The following is a 6,030-nucleotide window of genomic DNA, read 5'->3' as shown; positions in this document are numbered from 1 at the left end:
GAAGTCTTTCCTGATGAAGTCAGAGACTATCCTTAAGTGTCCTTGTAGCACCCAGCACGTCTCCTCTATGGAATGGATGGTACATTTCCATCCCTCCATAATGCAAGCTCACTGAAGGCAGACACTTTGTTTCCTCAGTAGCTAGAATCATACCTGGTTTAGGGTGGACCCTGGTAAAATATCTGTTGGATAAATATATGAAAGTGTATATTTGATTAGTGACCCTCTCTTCTAATAGACTGTTTCACCAGGGCAGGGGTTGGATTTGCTCACTGTTGGAGCTCGAGTACTTTTAACTGGACCCAGCCTGTGCTGGTACTCAGGAAAGTGTTGGTTGAATGAATACAAAAGTGTTGGTTGAATGAATAAAAAAAAAAAAAAAATGAGTGAAGGCCAGGTATGTGCTAGGTGTGGTGCTATGATAACAAGACACAGCGTGGTCCAGGCTTATCCTCGTTATCTAGAACTGGCCAAGCTGGAAGGCTGGGGAAGCCATTGTTTGTTGAGGAGGGGTCTTCTTAGTTTATGTCTACATAGGGCTTATTCATTTTCCCAAGCCAAGGAATGAGGAAATTAGCTGCTCTCTAGGGTCTGGAGAAGTGGTCCGTGTAGAAAGCTCAGGCCTCTCAAAAATGTGGAATAACAATGGGTGAGAGGCCAGTTGAACCCCATGGTCAGGGCAGTCAAGACAAAAAGGGAATTATGACCCGTGAGATGTTTTAAATTTTGTGAGGGCAGAAATCAACCCTGCTGATACTTTGATGTTTCAGCTTCCAAAACTGGGAGAAAAAATAAATCTCTGTTTCTTATGGTATTTGGTTATGGCAGCCCTAGCAGATGTAGATTCTTCTGAGTGAGTGGAAACACACAAAGGCAAAGAGGTCAGGGGCAGGCTTCCTGAAGTAGTGCTTCTTTTACTTTGAGCATGTGCTGACTGCCTGGGGCTCTTGTTAAAATTCAGATTCTGACTTTTAAGGTCTGACTTGAGATTCTGCCATGTCCCAAGGGTAGCAGAGTCTTTGAATCATGCTTTGAGTAGCAAGGTTTTGGAGAAGCACCATCTTGGGTCCAGAAGTTCAGAGGCTTGTCTTTGATTTGGATGATCTTGGGTGACTTTAGAGAAAAATGGGTGAGGTGGTTGGAGTGTATCCCCCCCACATCTCATGTGTTAGAAACTTAATCCCCAAATTCACATGGAAAAAGTACTTAGAGGTGACACATTTAGGGGGAGGTTGGGTCACAAGGGCCATGGATTCAGGGATTAATGGGCTGTGGAGGAAGTGGCTTTCTTATAAAGCAAACTATCTCTGGAATGCCTGCTTTGCTTGTGATGCCCTCTGCCATGTTATGATGCAGCAAGAAGGCCCCTGCCAAATACCGGCACCTTGATATTGGACTTCTCAGTATCCAGAACCAAGAGTCAAATAAACCTCTAATCTTTATGAAATACCTAGTCTCAGGTATTTTATTATAGCAATAGAAAATGGACTAAAAATGGGGAAGCCTCTTTGAGTTCAGTTTAGCAATTAATGAGTACTTTTCAGCTATAACACCCTGTACTGGCTTGTGGAGCAGCCCCCCGCTCCCCTCCCCCCGCCTCCAGGTGGGCCAACTAGCAATGACTCATCGAGCGCAGGGGGACAGGGGTGCAAGGCAAGGGCTTATCCAAAGCCTGGGCACTCTTTTGTCTGGGGAGAGCCAATTTTATTCTATTGCAGGTATAAAGGATAAGGTTTGCTTATCAATCATGCAGAGCTGCTGGGAAGACAACTGTTTCATCAAAACTGAAGAAAAACTAGATTAGTTTTTTAAAAGGAGTGGGAGGAAGCTGAGTGTTATTTGTTGATGTCAGTGACCTTAATGATTCCAAGTAAGATTCTCCTTCGGATTCTGCCCTTGGGTCCCGTTCCTTGTGTGTAGGCATCACTCTCTTCCCACGCCTTGTCTGAGAAGATGCCTGGCTGGCCATCGGAGGTCAAAGTCAAGTGTGCCCCTACGTCATTTTAATACATCTTTTTCTCCACTGAAGCAATCAAGACTCCTTGAGGAACAATGGCAAAGAACAGTTTCTAATGCTCACATAAATAAATAAGCTATTCTTCACAGGCTCATTTTCCAAAGCTCCAGGAAGATGATTTGTGATGGAGATTAGGCATGAGATACTGCTGAGAATTACAAAATGGTGGGATATTTGTTATTATTGATTAATTAACCTATAAATAGGCTACAAAAAAAGACTAAGCCTGAGAAAGATGAGATGGGTCTCCATTTGAACTCTTTCATGATTAAATGGAAGAGTTGGGACCAGGTCTTGAAGATCAGCCTGTGTGTGTGTGTGTGTGGGGGGGGAATCTTTAGGAGGTGGTTTGGCTGGGAAGAGCTAGAATTTCTTTTTTTTTTTCATTCTACCTTTTTAATTGGAAAATTACATAAATTTTACATAATGGTGTGATTCATTGTTATTTGTTTGTACATGCTCGTGATATGACAGTATGATTTCTCTTCTCCACTGATTTCCCTTCAATTCTTGTGCGATCTCACTCCCCACCTCTCTTTTCCTTTTTCCTCTCAAACATCCACATAGGGAAGAAAACATAAAATACTTGACTTTCTGAGTTTGACTTATTTTGCTTAACATAATATTCTTAAATTCCATTCATTTCTTTTTTGCAGATGACACAATTTCATTCTTCTTTATGGCAGAATAAGATTCCATTGTGCATATAGACCACATTTGTCCATTCTTCCATTGACAGACACCTAGGCTGGTTCCATATTGTGATTTGTGCTGCTATAAACATGGGTGTGCATGTATCACCATGGTATGATGACTTGAATTCTTTAGGAGAAATACCAAGGAGTTGTGTATCTGGGTCATATGGTGGTACTATACCTAGTCTTAAGAAGAACATCTATACTGATTTCCATAGTGGTTGTAATCATACAATCTTACCAATGGTGTAAAAGTGCTCCTTTTCCCCCACATCCTCCCCAGAAGCTAGGATTTCTGTAAGGAATTATTTACAGAGAATGTTGGGCCCATTGAGTTTTTGTTTGCTTCTTTCAATAGAAAGGACCCACACCCATAGTATTTGTATTGCCCCTGTTCCTCTGGGTGGAAGGATGCTGCTTTCACTGGAGCTCAGCAAGTGGGAGACTGAGCTTTCTCATCTCATTCATGCCAGCACTCCTCTGGCCCCAAGGTTTAGCACTGAGAGAGAGTTTTTGCTGCCTTCCTCTTTGCCCCTTAAGGGGACAGCTCAAGAGCAGAGCAGCCCAAGTTCTCCTAGGAAGGACCTTGGCAACATGGGGTTGTGGAGCAGAATCACCTGTTCCTTCCTCTCTAAATACAGCCCACCCTGGTTCTAGAGCACAGGGGGAATCCAGAGACCCATGCCTTGCTGCATTCATCACCACCCATTCATGGGGGTCAGCTCAGAGAAGGCCACACTGTATGACTGAGGTCATTAGAACAAGGCTGGCCTTCCCCTATTTAAAAAAAAAAAACTGTCAGCTTTCCCTCTTTCCCTGTCTTATAGTGATGTGCCATTAGGGCACAGGGAGCTGCTGTTTCACCTAATACCTGGGTTCAGAATTCAATCAGCTGCCCAAGTTATACCACAGACTAGTGGAAAGAGAAAATGAGTCATCAGAAACACCAAGTGAATCATAACTAATATAACTATATATTTAATGCAATCATATATGCGTTGCAGAATAGGCTAGACCAGCTTCTCCTTGTCCTCCTCCTCCTTCTTGTTTTAATTGTCATTTTGTGGTTGGAGACATGTGCATGTGTCATAGGTCCTGATTACAAAAGAATTCCCTCCATTTCTTTCACAACCCAACTTTAAACTTTTCTGAAATATGTCACCTCCTCTAAATCCTTAGATATGCCAATGAAGAGAAGGAGAGAGAAAACTCAAATCACTAACATCCATGATGAAAAAGGAAATATACTGATGGACACTACAGAAATACAGAAGATAATTAGAAATTATTTTGAAAATTTTGTACTCCAATAAAATAGAAAATATTAAAGGCATTGGCAAATTTCTAGAGTCATATGATTTACCCAAACTGAATCAGGATGATATACACAAGTTAAATAGATCAATTTCAAGCAATGAAATAAGAGACACCATCACAAGCCTACCAATGAAGAAAAGCTCAGGACCAGATGGATACACAGCTGAGTTCTACAAGACCTTCAAAGAAGAATACCAATATTCCTTAAATTATTTCATGAAATAGAAAAAAAGAGGGAACATTTCCAAACTCATTCTATGAGGCCAATAGCACTCTGATTTGAAAACCAGACAAAGACACATCAAAGAAAGAAAACTTCAGACCAATATCTCTAATGAATATAGATGCAAAAATTCCTCAATAAAATTCTGGCAAATTAAATACAAAAACATATAAAAAAGATAGTGCACCACAATCAAGTGGGGTTCATCCCAGGAATATAAGGTTGGTTCAACATACAGAACTCAATAAGTGTAATTTATCACATCAGTAGACTTAAAGATAAGAATCATATGATCATCTCAATAGATGCAGAAAAAGCATTCGACAAAATATAACACCCTTTCATGTGCAAAACAATAGAAAAACTATGGATGACAGGAACATATCTCAACATTGTAAAAGCTGTCTATGCTAAGCCCCAAGCCAACATCTTTCGAAATAGAGAAAAATTGAAGGCATTCCCTCTACAAACTGGAAAAAGACTGGGATGCCCTCTTTCACCGCTTCTGTTTAACATAGTTCTTGAAACTCTAGCCAGAGCCATTAGACAGATGAAAATAAGAACTCAAATTATCACTATTTGCCAACGATAAGATTTTATACCTAGAAGATCCAAAAAGCTTCCACCAGAAAACTTCTAGAATTAATAAACGAATTCAGCAAAGTAGCAGTATATAAAATCAACACCCATAAATCAAAGGCATTTCTGTACATCAGTGACAAATCCTCTGAAAGAGAAAGTAGGAAAACTACTCCATTTACAATAGCCTCAAAAAAATAAAAAATACTTGGGAACCAACTTAATGAAAGAGGTGAAAGAACTCTACAATGAAAACTACAGACTTCTAAAGAAAGAAATTAAAGAAGACCTTAGAATATGGAAAGATCTCCCTTATTCTTGGATAGGCAGAATTAATGTTGTCAAAATGGCCATGCTACCAAAAGCACTAAACAGATTTAATGCAATTCCAATCAAAATCCCAATGACATTCCTCATAGAAATAGAAAAAGCAGTCATGAAATTCATCTGGAAAAAACAAAAGACCCAGAATAGCTAAAGCAAGCCTTAGCAGGAAGAGTGAAGCAGGTGGAACCACTCTAGTTATTTTTCTTTAAAAATATCATCTAGTTATTCTTCTTCCCATGGTTAATAGCATCTGTTTGGTAGAAATACTGGGAATCATGTGCTTACAAAGTCTTGAAAGAACTGGAGGATTGGAAGTCTGGATGCTGTCACCAGACAAGGTGCCCAGCATCACCTGTCAGAAAATTGCTGCTATCATGACTTCAGTTCTCCCAGATGTTCACACCCATGAAGCCTGTGGGAGAATGGGAGAATCTGGCCCTGTTCTCATGGTGTACGTTAGACCTTTCTTGTCAGCCAGCACCTCGGTTGAAAGAAGGCCTTCATTTCCTGCCTACCGTCCAAATTTTGTTTTGATATCTTATGGGTAGAAGCTAAATGACATATGGAATCTAGCTGCAAGAGAGTCTAGAATGTAGCTGTTAGTCCTTTAGCCTTGCAATACAACTTTTATTTTAGCTTTTAGCCTGTGCAGTACAGAAGAAGGAAGTGAGATGCTGAGGGCCAGGGAGTGAGATGCCAGGACCCAGGGAATTATAACTAGTACCACTTTGGTCCTGTGACTCCCTTCTTTTTCCTGGATTTCCTACCAACTTGATCATTCCTTCTCTGCCTCCTCTGTGTACTTTTCCTCAGCTTATTCCTTAAAATGTAGTGTTTGCGAAGGATCTACCTGGCTACCTCTTTCCTTTCCA

The sequence above is a fragment of the Marmota flaviventris genome, chromosome 4, assembly GCF_047511675.1.
Source record: "Marmota flaviventris isolate mMarFla1 chromosome 4, mMarFla1.hap1, whole genome shotgun sequence".
Lineage (NCBI taxonomy): Eukaryota > Metazoa > Chordata > Mammalia > Rodentia > Sciuridae > Marmota > Marmota flaviventris.
This window is presented reverse-complemented; position numbering follows the sequence as displayed.